Raw genomic sequence first — 20,119 nt, 5'->3', positions numbered from 1 at the left:
GGCAAATATTAGAAACGTGAAAGGTTTTAAGCGAGTAAAGCGGGGGTGGGGCAAGACATAACAAAAGAGGTGTTGATAGGACAGAGGGTCACAGACAATAACTGACCAGAAGGTCGTGGAACAAAGGCAAACGGTATGTTAATGGTGTGCTGAAAGACAAAGCGTTAGTGCAGAGAGGGTGTTAATGGACAGAAAAATGAACAGCCCTGGCCCAAAGCACAAATATGAAAAAAAACAGTGGGTAGGCACAGTAGAAACAAACTAAACAAACTAAAATAAAATAAACAAATAAAAAAAGACAAAATAAAAAATAACTAAAAATAAAAACAAAAAGGGGGGCCCGTCATGCTCTGAAATTATTGAACTCACTGTGCAGTCCAGCAGGCTGTAGTGTGCCGAATCGATAAATGAGATGCTGTTTCTTGAGCTTGCGTTGATGTTCACCAGAACACTGCAGCAATCCCAGGACAGAGATGTGGGCATGAGAGCAGGGGGGAGTGTTGAAATGGACAGCAACCGGAAGCTCGGGGTCATGCTTTCGGACTGAAAAGAGGTGTTCCGCAAAGCAGTCACCCAGTCTGCATTTGGTCTCCCCAATGTAGAGGAGACCACATTGTGAGCAGCGAATACACGATACTAAATTGAAAGAAATACAAGTAAATCGCTGCTTCACCTGAAAGGAGTGTTTGGGGCCTGGGATAGTGAGGAGAGAGGAGGTAATTGGGCAGGAATTACACCTCCTGCGATTGCAGGGGAAAGGTGCCGTGGGAAGGGGACGAGGTGGTGGGGGTAATGGAGGAGTGGACGAGGGTGTTGCGGAGGGAACGATCCCTTTGGAATGCTGACAGGGGTAGGTAGGGGAAGATGTGTTTGGTAGTGGCATCACGCTGGAGGTGGCGGAAATGGCGGAAGATGATCCTTTGGATATGGAGGCTGATGGGGAGGAAAGTGAGGACAAGGGGAACCCTGTCACGGTTCTGGGAGGAAGGGGAAGGGATGAGGGTAGAGGTGCGGGAAATGGGCCGGACACGGTTGAGGGCCCTGTCAACCACAGTAGGGGGGAATCCTCAGATTAGGGAAAAGGAAGACATATCAGAAGTTCTGTCATGGAAGGTTCCATCATCAGAGCAGATGTGTCGGAGACAGAGAAACTGGGAGAAATGACACCATTGCCGACAACGGACAGCCCACACCCTCCATGAGATTGTGAAGGGGGATGGGCTGCACCAACTATTTAAGGGAGGCGCCGCACTTGAGATTGTGGTGGGCTCTTAAAATCCAGTGCATTGTGTGCGTTTCTAGGCACCACACGTTAGGAAGGTTCTCAAGACCTTAGGGAGAGTGCAGAGGAGATTTACTGGTATGATACCAGGCATGAAGCACTTCAGTTACACAGGGCTGAATTTAATGAGCCCCCCCAGAGACAGGCTAGGATGTGGGGGAGCCCATAGAACAGCGACGGAAGGCAAGGGGCAGAAGGCCCATCACCTTCCATTTGCACAGTGATTAAGTTGGGGACGGGAAAGGCCGAAGACAGCCTTACCACCCAGAGGCCAATTGAGGCCCTTAATTGGCCACTTAAGGGCCTCTTCCTGTCACTGCTGGAAGACTTGGGGGGTGGGAGGGTGGTGCCTCCTCCATGGCCAATCATGCTACTCAACGCTCTCATTCCCTCCCCTCCCACTGATCACCGGGGCCTGCTGGACTGACCACAGCGACCCTGCCTCACTTACCTCCTCTCTGGGGCTTCAGTGCTGGGCCTGGTCGCAGGCCTCCTGTAGTACTAGCAAAGGCCAATCCTCCCAGTGGCACTGCCAATACTACTGAGCTGCTGGCCTTCTGATTGGTTTGTAACTCTTGGAGGTGGGGCTGTTAATATTTTAAAAATCTGTTGGAGTGGCAAAAAATCAGTGGTAAGAGATTGGGTGGATTGAAGTTCAGTGAAAGTGAAAACACTGCGTGAGAGTAACAGGTGAGTGTGTAACAGGCCGGTGTATAACGGGCAGGTGTATAATGGGCAGGTGTGTAACAGGCCAGTGTGTAAGTGTGGGTGTGTAATTGGAAGGTTTGTAAAGTGCATGTATAGAACTGGCAGTTGTTTAACGGGCTGATCTGTAACAGGTGGGTGTGTAAGAGGAGGGTGTATAATGGATAGTTGTGTAAGAGGCAAGTGTATAACGGACGGTTGTGTAATGAGGGGCTAATTCATTCTCACTCACTTTATGCCCTGAAATAGGCTGAAATACTCCTTCCCCACTCATCCCACCCATGACTCCCCACCGTCACCAGATGTTATAGGAGTTGGGCCTTATTTCACTTCATTCAGAAAAATGTAATTTACAAACATATGATATTCTGTCCCCTTTAAAGGGCCCAGTGATTGTGGTACTGGACAAACAGCCCAAAGGTTGTGAGTTCAAATCCCACCATGTCAAATTGTATAAGTAATTTTTATGATAACACCTTGTTGATTCTGTCCACAACTGCTGCCTGACCTCCTGGCCGGTATTTTATAGGCCCCCCACCCTGAGGCGGGATCGAAGACGGGGGCGCACAGAGAATCATGATGGGTGGCAGGGGAGGCAGCAGTGCGGAGAGCCCGTCGCCTCCCCGTTGCCCAGTGACCTTCCCAGGGGGCACGATAAGCCGACAACGACCTTCCCACCCAGAAGCAAATTGAGGCCTTGAGGTGACCTATTAAGGGCCACTAATGGGCCTCTTCCTGCCGCCTCTGGGATCTTACCTTGGTCATTTTTCCTTGTTGTTTTAAAGCTTGCTCTGCACGCTGCCTCTTGGGATGTGGGCATGGCTGGCAAGGCCAGCATTTATTGCCCATCCCTGGTAGTCCTTGAGATATTAACTGTGGCTCAGTCGGTCGCACTCCCTTCCTTGCTTCAGGAGGTTGTGAGTGCAAGGCCCACTCAAGGACCTGAGCACGAAGATCCAGAATGGTACTCCTGTATAGCGCTGGGGGGGAATTACACTTTCAGAGGTGCCATCTTTTGGATGAGATGTTAAAACGAGGCCCCGTCTGCCCCCTTATATGGACATAGCAAGCTGCTACGCATGCGTAATTTCAAAGAAGAGCAGGGGATTTCTCCCCGGTGCCCTGGCCAAAATTTATCCTGAAACCAATATCACAAAAACCGATTATCTGGTCATTATCACATTGCTGTTTGTGGGAGCTTGCTGTGTGCAAATTAGCTGCCACATTTCCAACACTACAACAGTGTCTAAACCTCAAATGTACCTCAATGCCTATAAAGCATTTTGGGAGCTTCTGTGGCAATGAAAGGGATGATAGAAATGTAAGTCTTTCTTATTTTCTTTTTTGAGAATGTGGTGGTGATCTTCCTTTTGAATATAACTGCATGGCTTGCTGGTTATTTCAGAGGGCAGTGAGGATTCAACCACATTGCTGTGAGTCTGGAGTCACATGTAGGCCAGATCGGGTAAGGACGGCAGATTTCCTTCCCTCAAGGGCATTAGTGAAGCAGATTGTTTTTTTAATGACAATTCAGTAGTTTCATGGTCACCTTTATTGAGACTAGCTTTTTATTCCAGATTTACTTCATTAATTGAAATTAAATTCCCCAGCTGTCACGGTTGGTTTTTGAACTTGTGTCTGGATCATTAGTCCAGGCCTCTGAATTACTTGGGCCCTTTAGTTGTAATAAATCACTACAAAAATGGAGGTTATTGTTGATTCATCCTGTGCCATTTCTGTGCATCAATGTTTGCCCTGTCTAGAACACAGTTTCACAGTCTCAGAATAAGGGGTTAGCCATTTCAGACTGAGATGAGGAGAAACTGCTTCTCTCAAAGGTTTGTGGATCTTTGGAATTTTCTACCTCAGAGACTTGTGCATGCTCAGTCATTGAGAATATTCAAGACAGAGGTCGATAGATTTTTGGACACTAAAGGAATTCAGAGGGCAGCTACAGAGACATGGTTGATGTTGGTCTATTTTAAGGTGGCACCTGAAGGAAGTGGTATTAAGCCTGGTGTCTGGGCACACTCAGACCAGGGATTTGAGGGGTCAAGGCAGCAAGGAACGGGAGGCCCGAGAGGCTAAGTGGAATTGCCCTATGACCTTCTGGCTGCTGTTGATTATTTTGCTTCAATTTGTGCAGTGTACAGAAATGTAATAACGAAAATCAATAGCCAATAACAGTGATAGATTAGACACCTCAGTTGTCACTTGAATTTGACCAATCAAAAACAATTCATAAGGGACTAAAATGAATATGATCAACCAATCACAGCTAGGAGAATTTGTACTTGACTAAAAATAAAATCAGTGCAACCAACCAATCACATCAACAACTTGCATTTACATAGTGGCTTTAATGTAAAACATCCCAAGGCGTTTTACAGGAGAAATTATCCAGCAAAATTTGACACGGCGCTGCATAAAAAGACATATTCGTACAGGTGACCAAAAGCTTGGGCAAAGTAGTAGGTTTTAAGGAATATCTTCAAGGAGGAGAGTGACATAGAGAGGTGGAGAGGTTTAGAACAAAGAACAAAGAACAGTACAGCACAGGAACAGGCCATTCGGCCCTCCAAGCCTGCGCCGATCTTGATGCCTGCCTAAACTAAAACCTTCTGCACTTCCGGGGACCGTATCCCTCTATTCCCATCCTATTCATGTATTTGTCAAGATGCCTCTTAAACGTCTCTATGGTACCTGCTTCCACCACCTCCCCCGGCAACAAGTTCCAGGCACTCACCACCCTCTGTGTAAAGAACTTGCCTCGCACATCCCCTCTAAACTTTGCCCCTCGCACCTTAAACCGATGTCCCCTAGTTTCTGACTCTTCCACCCTGGGAAAAAGCTTCTGACTATCCACTCTGTCCATGCCGCTTATAACTTTGTAAACCTCTATCATGTCGCCCCTCCACCTCCGTCATTCCAGTGAAAACAATCCGAGTTTATCCAACCTCTCCCCATAGCTAATGCCCTCCAGACCAGGCAACATCCTGGTAAACCTCTTCTGTACCCTCTCCAAAGCCTCCACGTCCTTCTGGTAGTGTGGCGACCAGAATTGCACATTTCGGGGGGGAATTCCAGAGCTTAGGGTCTAGGCAAATGAAGGCACAACCGCCAATGGAGGAGCAATGAATATCGAGAATTCTCAAGAGGTCAGAATTGGAGGACTGCAGATATCTTGGAAGGTTGCAGGGCTGGAGGAGGTTGCAGAGATAGGGAGGGGTGAGTCATGGAGGGATTTGAAAACAAGGATAGGAATTTTAAATTTGATGTGTTTGTTGGACCTGAAGCCAATGTTGGTCAGTGAGCATAAGGGTGATGGGTGACGAGGTTAGGATACGGGCAGAGAATTTGAATTTGTATCTCAGAGAATTTGCATCCATCCAAAATCAATGTGAGTGCCAATCAGTCACTGCAATTTATATTGGACTGAATGAAATGCGATCATCTAATCAGAGTGACTGTATGTCAAAAATTGAACCCTCCTCAGCTACAATCTCTGCCTAGTGTGCTGGACAATGAGTACAACCTTTCAGTGCTGTGGGCTGTAGACGCCCATCATCTCATGAACATGTACTGTCTTGTGCACTAGGCAGCTCTTCTAAACAAATGAGCTGCCTTAGTTCTCTCCATGCAATTTCCTATGACATATAAATGATTATGTTTCTCCAACTCCCATCTTTCCCACAATGTCAGCACAAGCTGTGGGGGCCTATTCATCGCAGCCTGGGAGTCTCTATGCTCACATTCTGCCTTCAATCCATCAGCTAAATGCTCTCTTCCCTAAATGCAGGATGAATTATTCACAACACAGCACTCTTTTGTTCCTCATACCAGCAAAACATAACAAGCAACATGAAGAATTATCCCTGCAGCTTTCAACCCTAATTACATTGATCAGAATTAATCTAAATTATTTCATTGGGTAACAGACAACAGGCCTGGAAACTGTGATCAACCACAATGGGTTCTTCTTCACTGCCAGTGCCCAGAGACTGTTATCTGCAATTTAGAATTGAACAGATTAATTCCTTTGTCTAACCCAGAGATCACATACTTCTTAGCATGGTTCGTGCTGCCAATTTTACACTTTTCTATTGGTTCCCATCTTCAAAGATCAACTGTAGTGTGTGTGTGCATGTAGGGGGAATGGGGGGGGTGGGGGATTGTATGTTAAACGCATAAAGAAGGACAGAGAGGATACAGGCGGAGAGAGGGCGAGTAAGAGAGAGGAGACAGGCAGCAAGAGGATATAGGCAGAGAGACGGTGCAGGCAGAGAGAGGTTTCAGGCAGAGAGAGAGTGAATCAGAGAAAGGGGACAGGCGGAGAGAGAATACAGACAGCTCACAGATATGACCCCACCGTCACTAAAAGCACAGAGATATTTGGAGACATTGGACTGGGTGAGGTAGATATTCCACACCTTCTGGGTTTATCAGTTCAGTTCTGTGTTGAAACCTCTAGGGACAGGGTTCCAGGCAGATACAGTGTCTGGCAGTGAGCTCCACTGCATGCCGAGTTTTATGTAAACGTCCCCTGCTGAAGCTCACAACTTGGATTGATGCAGATTTTTGATGTGCTCTGTTGCAGTTCCTGTGTTCTAGGGATAACAGCAGCAGCAACAACCACAGAAAGAAGAACAAAAACTTGCATTTATATAGCACCTTTAATGTAGAGAAACATCCAAAGTCACTTCACAGGAGCAGAATTAGACAAAAGCGAAGCCACACAAGGAGATATTAGGGGCAGGTGACGAAAAGCTTGGTCAAAGCAGTAGGTTTTAAGGAGCATCTTAAAAGAGGAGAGAGGGGTAGCAACACAGAGCGGTTTAGGGATGGAATTCCAGAGTTTAGGGCCCAGGCAGCTGAAGGTACGGCCACCAATGGTGGAAGGATTAAAATGGGGATGTCCAAGAAGGCAGAATTGAAGGAGAACAGAGATCTCAGAGGGTTGTGGGGCTGGAAGAGATTACAGAGATAGGGAGGGGTGAAGCCATGGAGGGATTTGAAAACAAGGATGAGAATTTTGAAATCGAGGCTTTATCAGACCAGGAGCCAGTGTAGATTAGTGAGCACGGGGGTGATGGGGAATGGGATTTGGTGTGAGTTAGGAAACAGGAAACAGAGTTTTGGATGAGCTCAAGTTTGTGGAGAGTGGAAGGTGGGAGGCTAGCCAGGAGAGCATTGAAATAATGGAGTCTGGAGGTTAAGAAAAAAGGTTTATGCATTCAGCTGCTTTGTAATGTCGTGTGCTCAGTCATCAATGATGATGTGGAGCTCAGGAGAAAGGCTAAGTATTTATATATTTAGAGAGACAGCACTGAAACAGGCCCTTCGGCCCACTGAGTCTGTGCCGACCAACAACCACCCATTTATACTAATCCTACATTAACCCATATTCTCTACCACATCCCCACCATTCTCCTACCACCTACTAGGGGCAATTTACAATGGCCAATTTACCTATCAACCTGCAAGTCTTTGGCTGTGGGAGGAAACCGGAGTACCCGGCGGAAACCCACGCAGACACAGGGAGTACTTGCAAACTCCGCACAGGCAGTACCCAGAACTGAACCCGGGTCGCTGGAGCTGTGAGGTGCTAACCACTGCGCCACTGTGCCACCCAAGAATCATCTACTTGGCATTTCTGGCTGAAAATGCTTGCAAACATTTCTAGCCTCACATGCTGCGATGGGTGATGGTCACGCAACCTCCTCATCCTGTTAGTTGCCAGGCTGTACACCACCATTCTGGGAATTAATAGGACTGTAAAGGTCTGGGTCTTCTGAACCTTATTTGGGTTCTCGAAACAAGACAAAACAATTGCAAACAATAGTTTCGATGTAACAAAGTAGAGAATTCATTATTATACAAAATTATACTGAACAACCAGGCGATAGTTTACAATTCGTACATGGTCTTTACTTCCTGCAGTACTTGAATACATATGACACTAATTCTGGCCTCTTCTTACCTCTTTTTCTTTCCTCTTTTCTTCTCCATTAAAGCTGTGTGCCAAGATTACTGTCCATTAACTTTTAACCCTTGGAGGTTTACACTCCTAACTGAATGACCCTCCGCAGTTCATTTGATTGGTCTCAGGTACAAGTGTGCACGTTCTTATTGATTTCTTAAAGTGACAGACACCCAGGGCAGTACTATGCACTACACAGTCCTTTTGTAGTCCCATATCTCTAGTGTTAAGACCAAGGCGGGAGCAACGCACTGTCAATTCAGTCCCATCACTCCACGGGTCACAACATATTATTAAAGTTTACCGATCCAACTGGAAAACAGCCAAACAGAACACTCCCATATCCCCCAGAATGAAATAAACCAAATCAGGTATCTTTAGACAACAACAAATTGACTATTTATTAAAACTAAATCTTAAACACTATTAAAATAAACCTAAGTCTAAAGACCTTATACCTTCTTATTTTAACCAAACTCCCCCATTCGCACACATACACTCAAAAATCACAGTTAACTGGTTTCTTTTTTGAAAATGTTATGTTTTAAAAATTAGCTGTTTCTTAAGAATAAATAAATAACTGGCATATAAGTCTTTGTGGGTTATGTTCCTGATGGGTGAGGTATTCTAATGTGAAAATAATCAAATGCCACTCGAAGTCTCCATGGGGATTTGATGAAATAGTCTCTTAGGAGGTTGGCATTCAAAACACTTCAGCTGCAGCAGGCTTCAAACAGTTCTTTCAATGATGAGCAGAGCAAAAGGTCTACTTGAATTTTAAAAGAGACAATCTCTCAGTCGAAACTTTACTTCAGCAATACAAACGGTCTCTTCAAGGGTTTTTTTCTCCTCAGGCAATTAACAAGGAGCCAGTAGCTCCTTGTAAAATTTTTACTGAGAGAAATCAACAGCTCTTTTCTTCAGTATGCATGCTTCACTGGTGAGTCTCTCAAAACTGGTCTTTTTCTGGTTTTTCCACACAGTTAAGTTGTTACAGTACACCATGTGACCTCTCTCTCCTGCTATGGCCTAGGAGCAGGTGCAGCTGGCACACTGTGCCTCATAGTTTTTAAAGGCACACTGTTTTTAGACAGAGTCTTAAAGGCACACACTGCTTTTAATCAGAGAAAGAAAAACAGATCCGTGACACTAGAGAACGTGTTTTACATGAATTAGGATCATGTAGTTTCTAGAAATCTTGCCTTATCTCTGAAACTCAGGGAGACCATGTTATTTCCAGGAATCTGAACTCTGGGGGAGTCACATGGTTTCCAGGAAAGGGGCTGCACTTCTTACATTGTCTTATAAATGAAATTATTAGGTTGCATAATGTTTTCAACCATGACAAAAAGTAAGACGGTGCATAATCTCAAGACTAACACAAAACTAAAACTAGTCCATGAGACAACCAGGATCTTTAAAATAAATATATAACTGGATTGTATAAGATACTAAGGTAAAAAAAAGGTGTATAAAAAATGGTAGCAATTGATTGATACGTGTGAATGGATAAATGAATCAGAGCATAGTTCATATTCTCACAGGGCTATAGAGCTTTTCTCGTATCCATTACTTGTAGAACCACTTAACTCTGTCTATAGTTTGCTGCTCTTGTTGTTTAGCACACAGGTCACTCCATATAGTCACTTCACTAGATTTGAGTGTAATGCGAAGGTACGTCTTGTGTTGCTCCTAAGCATGCACTACCGCACTCCGCATTTAATGAGGGGTGATCTCCTGGTTTGTTGGTGATGGTGAGATGAAGGATGTGTGGACCATGAAGTTACATGGATAGGAAAAAAGAAAGAACTTGTGTTTATATAGCGCCTTCATGAACTCAGGGTGTCTCAAAGCACTTTACAGTCAATTAATTTATTTGGAAGTGTACTCACTATTGTAGGAAATTTACACACAGCAAGTTCCCACAAATAACGATGAGATAAAAGACCAGGTAATCTGTCCTGGTGATCTTGGTTGAAGAATTATTGTTGTCTAGAACAACAGAGAGAATGCCGCTGCTGTTTTTCAAATAGCGGCTGCAGGATATTTTATGTCCACTTGAGAGGGCAGACGGGTCTCATTTAAACATCTCATTTGAAAGACGGCACCTCCTGCAGTGCAGTAATGACGTTTGCAAAGGGTCCTGGGAGGGTGTCAAATATTTGCACAGAATCTTGGGAGTGTGTCAATATTTTCAGACAAAACCCCACCCCTACCCTCACCCCCAACCCAGACAGAAAAGTTTGAAAGCCACTGATGAATATTTATTACTAAAACCACGTGTAAACAAGTTCCAATCTGTTCCTGGTGTTGCTGCTGGAGAGAGGAATGTATTCCAGGGCACCAGGAGATCTCCCTGCATATACACATAGTCTCATGGGATCTACCTATAGCAGCAGAACAGGTAGACAATGCCTCAGTTTAATGCCTTGTCTGGAGAATGGTGCTTATGACAATGCAGCTCTCTCTCAGTGCTGCACTGAAGCATGTGGCTAGAGTGGGGCTTGCATCCTTCATCGGGCCACAGTTCATACTGTCATCTAAATCCAGAGCTGCAAAGAACAGCTACCAAAACCCTTTAGATAAGAACATAAGAACTGAGAGCAGGAGTCGGCCATTCAGTTCCTCAAGCTGCTCCACCATTCAATAAGATCACGGTTTATCTGATTGTGGCCTTAACTCCCCTTTCCTGCTACCTCCCCACCATAACAGTTGCCTCCTTTGTCAATCAAAACTCTGTCCAACTCAGCCTTGATTATATTCAATGACTGAGCCTCCACTGCTCACTGAGGAAGAGAATTCCAAACACTAAAGGCCCTCAGAGAAGAAATTCCTCCCCATCTTCATATTAAATGGGAGACCCCTTAATTTGAAAGTGTGTCCCTAGTTCTAGATTCCCCCATGGGGGGAAACATCCTCTCAGAATCTACCCTGTCAAGCCCCCTCATAAAATCACCTCTCAGTTTTCTAAACTGGCATAGCCTAACCTGTAAAACCTTTCCTCATAAGACAAACCCCTCATCCCAGGAATCAGTCCAGTGAACCTTCTCTGAACTGCTTCCAATGCAAGTATATCCCTCCTATATAAGGAGACCAAAACTGTACACAGTGTGATCTCGCCAATGCCCTGTACAGTTGTAGCAAGACTTCCCTACTTTTACACTCCATCCCCCTTGGAATAAATGCAAACATTCTATTTGCCTTCCTAATTACCTGCTTTAGTTGCACTTTAACCTTTTGTGATTCATGTACAACTGGGTTGTCCAACATTCGGCCCACAGGCTAGGATCCAGCCCGCCAAAGGTTTCATCTGGCCCACAAATGTAAACTGTACCGATGGCTGTTCCTCATCCTCACCAAGGGTCTGGAGATGAGAAATTTCCCTTTGTCTACTTCTTGTAGACTGGCTTTTTAAAAAAACTTGTAAGTGGGTTTCAAAGCTAACAGCGGGAACAGCCACTTCCCAACTTTGGCCAGATTCGGAGGTTTTTAAAAGCCCACTGGAAAACTCAGAATCTGTCCGAAGTTCAGAAACTGCTGTCCCTGCTCCGAACACCTGTCAGCTGTGAAACTGACCTCCGATATTTTTTTAAAAACTGAATAGAGAGTGAGGGGGGGACAGGGATAGACAGTGGGGGACAGGGAGGGGGGAGTACAAGGAGAGAGAGACGGGGGACGGGGGGAGAGAGAGAGGGATCAGGAGGGGGTGGGACAGGGAGAGGGAGAGAGAGGGAGAGGGGGACAAGGAGAGCGAGGGAGGGGAACAGAGAGGAGGAACAGAGAGATTGAAAGGGGGACAGAGAGGTGGGGGACAAAGAGACAGAGAGAAAGAGTGGGGACAGGGAGAGAGACAGAGAGATAGATGGCGTCAACATGGAGAGAGAGAGAGGGAGAGGACAGAGAGAGAGGGGGGACTGGGAGAGAGAGAGGGGGACAGGAAGAGAGGGGGGGACGAGAGAGAGAAATAGAGGGGGACGGGGGGAGAGAGAGAGGGACAGGGAGAGAGAGAGGGGGATCAGAGAGATGGAGAGAGAAAGAGGGGGACAGAGAGAAAGAGAAAGGGGGACAGAGAGATCGAGAGAGAGAGTGGGGACAGGGAGAGAGAGCGGAGGGATAGGGAGGGGGGGACAGAGAGACAGAGAGAGAAAGGGGGACATGGAGATAGATAGAGAGAGTGGGGACAGAGAGCCAGAGAGAGAGAGTGAGGAAAGGGAGAAAGAGAGAGATAGAGAGAAAGGAGGAGACAGGGAGAGGGGAGGGGACAGGGAGAGAGAGTGGGGAACAGAGAGAGAGAGTGGGGGACAGAGAGAGAGAAAGGGGGACAGAGAGATAGAGAAAGGGGGACAGAGAGATAGAGAGGGGGCAGAAAGAGAGAGAGGGGTCGGAGAGAGAGAGAGAGGGAGAGAAGGAGAGGATCGGAATACTCTGCATCGCTACAAGTGTGTGGACAAACATGGACTACTAGTGCAAGCAAAGAAATGACAGATATCTCACTAAATCAGTGTCCAACATAGTGAAGAGAAAGTAAGTCAATAAGTTAGTCCTTCTCGTTTAAAGCTTCTTCACAAAAATGTACATTTGTTGCTGAACTGATGAAAGGTCACAGACCTGAAACGTTAACTCTGTTTCTCTCTCCACAGATGCTGCCGGACCTGCTGAGTATTTCCAGCACTTTCTGTTTTTATTTTACATTTGTTGCTGATTTGATTAATAGTAAGATAAATATTAATGCCTTTATCTTTCTGAAATTGTCTCACCAACACCCTATGTAAGACAAAAATTGTAATGTGTACCGCTCCCCCGTGAAAAGATTAGACAAGGCTGATGTACAAGGACATCCAGGTCGCTCTGTACCGTAGCATTCTGCGGTCTCTCTCCATTTAAATAATATTCTGTTTTTCTATTCTTCCTGCCAAAATAAACAACCTCACATTTTCCCACATTATACTCCATCTGCCAAATCTTTGTCACTCATTTGACCTATCTATATCCCTTTGCAGACAAATTGCTTTCCTACCTATCTTCATATAGTCAGCAAATTTGGCTACAATACAGTCGATCCCTTCATCCAAATCATTAATATAGATCATAAATAGTTGAGGCCCCAGCACTGATTTCTGTGGCACTCCACTAGTTACAGTTTTCCATCCTGAAGATGACCCATTTATCCCAACTCTCTATTTTCTGTTAATTAGCCAATCCTCTATCCATGCTAATATATCACCCCCAACACCAAGAGCTCTTATCTTGTGTAGTAACCTCTTATCATTCTTTGCTGGCTTTAAAAATGTTCCCTATCTTCTGACCTAACACTAATCTTTGCGGCATTGTACAGTTACGGACAAGTGGTAAGGGGTATGGGTGGTTCCCCTTTTCACCTCCCAATTGACCGCAATCATGATGAGCTAGCCCCTGAGAGTTTTACTTGCCAAATAAACTGATTGACAGGTTTTCTTGTAGGGTTAAAACAGAAGATTAACTATTTATTGAACAATATTCATTCCTCGAACTGTTTACAACACCATTCACACAAACATTCACTCTCACATGTACTCTCAAGATAGATAGAAGGTAAAGGGTAAGAGTTCAAAATGTTATAGGTGTTCGTGGTTTATGGCAAACCTGTTGAATCTTCTAAGTAGGACAGTCTTTTTTTAAAAGATGCAGGCCTGGGTGTTTGCAGTCCTGAACGTTTTGAGGTGTTGTAGATTTCTGGTGGTTAAGATTTCAGATTGCAGATGGTGGTTACTTTCAGTTCTTTGCTGCACCAAGTTAAAGGGCTTCTTCTTCTTGTTTAGGCTGGATCTTTCCACAGCCACTGGCTGGACTGTTTTTCTGTGATGCTGTTGTGGTTTCTCCCTCTCCTTCCATGGGATTATCTTTTAAGGTCCCAATTCATCATATTAGCATTTCTGGTACCTGACACATAGCCTTCTCCCCTGGTGTGAGCATACAATGGACCAGGATGTAGAATCCATGGCTGTCTATTAAAGTCTGGATGAGTATCATTTTGTTATATGTTTACGTCACACCTTCTTTATCTCAAAAGAAATCCATTCAATTCAGGAATGTCTCTTGATGGTTCCAAGATAGGTGTAGTCAACACCAGTGAAACAGTGTTTGTAACACACAGGCCTTTGCTGGCCATTTTGCAGCATAATGTCCACTATTTTAAAGGAAAAGTCAATTTCAAAGATTCCACATTGAATAAAGTAGCATTTTCAAAGTAGGAATATGATCTGTCTTTATTGAGCATGACAGTACACTGTTTCTTTCAATTTGATACCACAATTAACTTCCTTAGTTAGCCACAGATGGTGCATCCTTCTGGTAGGTATTCTTTATCAATGGAATATGTCTTTGTTGGGAGTTATGAAATATTTCCTTAAATGATGCCATTGCTTCTCTACCATCTTACCTTTCAGCCTATTTTCCCAGTCCACTTTAGCCTGTATCTTCTGTATTTTCATACCCTTGTAGTTGCCTTTATTTAAGTTTAAGACACTAGTTTCAGACCCAAATTTCTCACCATCAAACTGAATGTGAAATTCTAACATGTTATGATCACTCTTGACAAGAGGAGACTTTACTATGAGGTCTTTCATTAATCAATCCCATTACACATTACCAGTTCCAAAATAGCTTGATCCTGGTATCCTGGAATGTATTGTTCCAAGAAACTGTCCCAAATTCACTCTATGAACTCATCCTCCAGGTTACCTTTGCCAGTTTGATTTGTCCAATCGATGTGAAGATTAAAATCACCCACAATTATTGTCGTACCTTTCTTGAAAGCCTCCATTATTTCTTTATGTATACTCTGTCCTAGTTTGTAACTCCTGTTAGGGTGCCTATAAATTACTCCCACCAGTGACTTCTTTCCTTTGCTATTTCTTATCTCCACCCAAACATCTCGATCTTCTGAACCAAGTTCATTTCTCACTACTGATCTCATCTGTTATTAACAGAGCCACCCCACCTCCTTCTGCTTTCCTCCCGTCCTTCCGAAATGTCAAATACCTTTGAATTTTCAGGTCCCCCAGCCTTGGTCACCTTGCAACCATGTTTCTGTAAAGCTATCATATCATATTCATTTATTTCTATTTGTGCTATCAATTCATCCATCTTGATATGAATGCTGTGGGCATTCAGGTAAAATCCTCTAATTCTGTCTGCTTACCATTTTCCTTACTCTGACCTTATTTGTTGATGCATTCTTTTGTAATACGCTCTGTCCCTTCCTGTCAAACTCTGGTTCTCATTACCCATGTCATTATCCTGCATTGTTTCCTTGTCCTTTCTCTTTAATGTTCCAAATCTCCCCTCACCCGATCCCTCCCACCAACCATTTAATTTAAAGCCCTCTCTACCACCCGAGTTATACGATTAATCGAACACTTGTCCCAGCACAGTTCAGGTGAGGCTGTCCCAATGGTACAGCTCCGTCTTTCCCCAGTACTGGTGCCAGTGCCCCATGAATTGAAACCCACTTCTCTCACACCAATCTTTGAGCCACGCATTCAACTCTCTATTCTTATTTATCCTATGCCAATTTGCCCGAGGCTCAGGTAGCAATCCAGAGATTATTACCTTTGTGGTTCTACTTTTTAATTTAGCCCCTAGCTGCTTATACACCCTCAGCAGAATCTCTTTCTTAGTCCTACCTATGTCATTGGTACCCATGTGGACCACAAAAACTGGATCCTTCTCCTCCCACTCTAGGTTCCACTCCAGCCCCGAGGAGCTGTCTTTAACCCTGGCACTAGGCAGGCAACACAGCCTTTGGGACTCATGCTCTCACCTGCAGAGAACTGTATCTATCCCCCTAAATAAACTGTCCCCTACTACTACGTTCCTTTTAACTCCCCCCATTTGAATGGCTCCCTGCACCACAGTGCCAGGGTCAATTTGCTCATCCTTTCTGCAGTCCCTGTTCTCATCCACACCAGCTACAAGAACATTAAACCTGTAGTTGGCAGGAAAAAAGACAGAGGCGCAAGGGGAGAGCCAACTGTGTAACAGCCCCGACAAACAAATTTCTCTGCAGCACCTATGGAAGAGCCTGTCACTCTAGAATTGGCCTTTATAGCCACTCCAGGTGCTGCTTCACAAACCACTGACCACCTCCAAGCGCTTATCCATTGTCTCTCGAGATAAGGAGGCCAAAGAAGAAGAAGAAACCTGTTGGACAATTGCAAGGTCTGATGCTCCTCCAGTCCTACCTTCTCAATCCCCTTACCTACCTCTCTTGCAGTGCCACCCTCCTGTCCCTGACCACAGACCAAATCAGAAGTACCTGGTCTAAGGGGTGTGACTGCCTTCTCGAACAAAGTGTCCAGGTAACCTTCTCCCTCCCTGATGAATCAGTGTCCAAAGCTCGGACTCTGAGCCAAAGTTCCTTGAGCTTCAGGCACTTACTGCAGATATGGTTGCTGTGGATCACACTGGTATCCACCAGCTCCCACATGCTACAGTTGCAACACATCACCTGCCCTGCTATATTTACTGTGTTTAATTTAACAGATTTGATTAGCCATATCACTCAATGATTACCTGTTGTTATGTCAATTGGTTTAACGAGTTAAGCTGTAAATTTAATGCAATACTTGTACCTCCGCACTACCAGTTTAAACTACTACCCCAATTTAGAAAGAAAATAAAAACTTAAAATTCACCAACCACTCATCTTCCTGCTCACCTAATTAATGCTTCCAGGCTTCAACTGTCACGTCTCACTGCTGGTCTCCAACTCCCTTTCTCAGACCACTCCTTTTTTGTAGAAGTTCAGAACAGGACCTCCACCCTCATCGCACTGAATTCCTTCAGTGCACTGAATTCCCAAGCTCACATTCCGTCTCGAGCTATACTCAGTCACAAGCTGCTATCTTCGTGCAGGCATACCTTGTGCATTTAGCAAGACCACCTGTATTTATGCTAGCTGAAATTCTACAGAGTTGAGTCATGCACTGCTGGCTAGAGAAATAAGTTCTAACTAACTACCTAATTTAACTAACTGTAGCTGCCTCTCCAGCAGGGAGCTTGTTTATCCCTGACTAAGACTGAAAGGAACTTAGCTTTAACAGTTAATTGCAGTTCAATGTTAAATGCAAACTTGACTAGCTTTTAGAAAGAGATTAACCCTTAAAACTCCCTCACTTACCAAATCCCCCAGCTCACACTCCATCTCAAGCTACATTTAGTAGCAATCTACTACCTTCGAGCCTCCTTTACCATTGACCTTACCTTCACTCTAATACAGTTTGAGGAACATTGATTGAAAACGTCATAAAGTTATTCATCACAGAAGAGAACAAAGATGAGTCACTGGAATGAGTCAGTGAGAACATTGCAGAGGTTACATACAATTTAAATGCCATTCCTTTAGAAAGGAAGAACGTTTAATCTGATTTTGGATGATGGATTTAAATGCATTTGAATTAGATATTGTCAAAGGTAATTGGATGATAGGTTTCTCAATATTCTTATTGCATCTGGGTAGAGGAATAAGCAGGAGATTGAAAAGTACAGCCCTCTCTTCCAGCATACTCCTTATTCTCTACCCTTGGCTCAGTGGGTAGTACTCTTTCCTCTGAGGTTGTGAGTTCAAATCCCACCCCAGAGAGTTGAGCATTTTTTATAAAATTTTTATTCATTCATGGGATGTGGATGTCGCTGGCTAGGCCAGCATTTATTGCCCATCCCTAATTGCTCTTGAGAAGGTGATGGTAAGCTGCCTTCTTGAACCACTGCAATCCATGTGAGGTAGGTACACCCACAGTGCTGTTAGCAAGGGAGTTCCAGGATTTTGACCCAGCAACAGTGAAGGAACAGCGATATAGTTCCAAGTCAGGATGGTGTCTGACTTCGAGGGGAACTTGCAGGTGGTGGTGTTCCCATGCATTTGCTGCCTTTGTCCTTCTAGTTGGTAGAGGTTGTGGGTTTGGAAGGTGCTGTCTAAGGAACCTTGGTGCATTGCTGCAGTGCATCTTGAAGATGGTACACACTGCTGCCACTGTGTGTCGGTGGTGGAGGGAGAGAATGTTTGTGGATGGGGTGCCAATCAATTGGGCTGCTTTGTCCTGGATGGTGTCAAGCTTCTTGAGTGTTGTTGGAGCTGCACCCACCCAGGCAAGTGGAGAGTTTTCCATCACAATCCTGACTAGTGCCTTGCAGATGGTGGACAGGCTTTGGGGAGTCAGGAGGTGAGTTACTCACCGCAGGATTCCCAGCCTTTGACCTGCTCTTGTAGCCATGGTATTTATATGGCTACTCCAGTTCAGTTTCTGGTCAATGGTGGCCCCTAGAATGTTGATAGTGGGGGATTCAGCGATGGTAAAGCCGTTGAATGTCAAGGGGAGAAGTAATCTAGGCTGACACTCCCAGTGGAATACTGAGGGAGTACTGCACTCATCCGAAGTCCAAAGTACGGAAAGTCCTCATCAGGGAACTCCTCTTTGCTGACGATGCTGCTTTAACATCTCACATTGAAGAGTGCCTGCAGAGTCTCATCGACAGGTTTGCGGCTGCCTGCAATGAATTTGGCCTAACCATCAGCCTCAAGTAAACGAACATCATGGGGCAGGTCGTCGGAAATGCTCCATCCATCAATATTGGCGACCACGCTCTGGAAGTGGTTCAAGAGTTCACCTACCTAGGCTCAACTATCACCAGTAACCTGGCTCCAGATGCAGAAATCAACAAGCACATGGGAAAGGCTTCCACTGCTATTTATTTAGAGATACAGCACTGAAACAGGCACTTCCGCCCACCGAGTCTGTGCCGACCAACAACCACCCATTTATACTAACCCTACACTAACCCCATATTCTCTACCACATCCCCACTATTCTCCTACCACCTACCTACACTAGGGGCAATTTACAAAGGCCAATTTACCTATCAACCTGCAAGTCTTTTGGAGGTGGGAGGAAACCGGAGCACCCGGAGGAAACCCACGCAGACACAGGCTATGTCCAGACTAGCCAAGAGAGTGTGGGAAAATGGTGCACTGACACGGAACACAAAAGTCCAAGTGTATCAAGCCTGTGTCCTCAGTACCTTGCTCTATGGCAGCGAGGCCTGGACAACGTATGCCAGCCAAGAGTGCCATCTCAATTCAATCCATCTTCGCTGCCTCCGGAGAATCCTTGGCATCAGATGGCAGGACTGTATCTCCAACACAGAAGTCCTCGAGGCGGCCAACATCCCCAGCTTATACACACTACTGAGTCAGCGGCGCTTGAGATGGCTTGGCCATGTGAGCCGCATGGAAGATGGCAGGATCCCCAAGGACACATTGTACAGCGAGCTCGCCACTGTTATCAGACCCACCGGCCGTCCATGTCTCCGCTTGAAAGATGTCTACAAACGCAACATGAAGTCCTGTGACATTGATCACAAGTCATGGGAGTCAGTTGCCAGCGCTCGCCAGAGCTGGCGGGCAGCCATAAAGGCAGGGCTAAAGTGTGGCGAGTCGAAGAGACTTAGTAATTGGCAGGAAAAAAGACAGAGGCGCAAGGGAAGAGCCAACTGTGTAACAGCCCCGACAAACAAATTTTTCTGCAGCACCTGTGGAAGAGCCTGTCACTCTAGAATTGGCCTTTATAGCCACTCCAGGAGCTGCTCCACACACCACTGACCACATCCAGGCGCTTACCCATTGTCTCTCGAGATAAGGAGGCCAAAGAAGAACTGCACTCGTATTTTTTAAAAATTCATTTCATGGGATGTAGGTGTCTCCGGCAAGGCCAGCATTTGTTGCCCAATTGTCCTCGAGAAGGTGGTGATGAGCTGCCTTCTTAAATACTGCAGTCCATCTGGTGCAGGTACACCCACAGTGCTGTTAGGGAGGGAGTTCCAGGATTTTGATCCAGCGACAGTGACAGAACGGCAATATAGTTCCAAGTCAGGATGGTGTGTAGCTTGGAGGGGATCTTGCAGGTGGTGGTGTTCCCATATGTCTGCTGCCCTTGTCTTTCTAGGTGGAAGAGATCTCAGGTTTGGAAGGTACTGTTGGAGGAGGCATGGTGAGTTGCTGTAGTGCATCTTGTATATTGTACACATTGCTGCCACTGTGCGTCAATGGTGGAGGGAGTGAATGTTTAAGGTTGTTGGAGCTGCACTCATTGATCAGACTCCTGATTTGTAAATGG

This window comes from Heterodontus francisci, chromosome 11, assembly GCF_036365525.1.
Source record: "Heterodontus francisci isolate sHetFra1 chromosome 11, sHetFra1.hap1, whole genome shotgun sequence".
Classification (NCBI taxonomy): domain Eukaryota; kingdom Metazoa; phylum Chordata; class Chondrichthyes; order Heterodontiformes; family Heterodontidae; genus Heterodontus; species Heterodontus francisci.
This window is presented reverse-complemented; position numbering follows the sequence as displayed.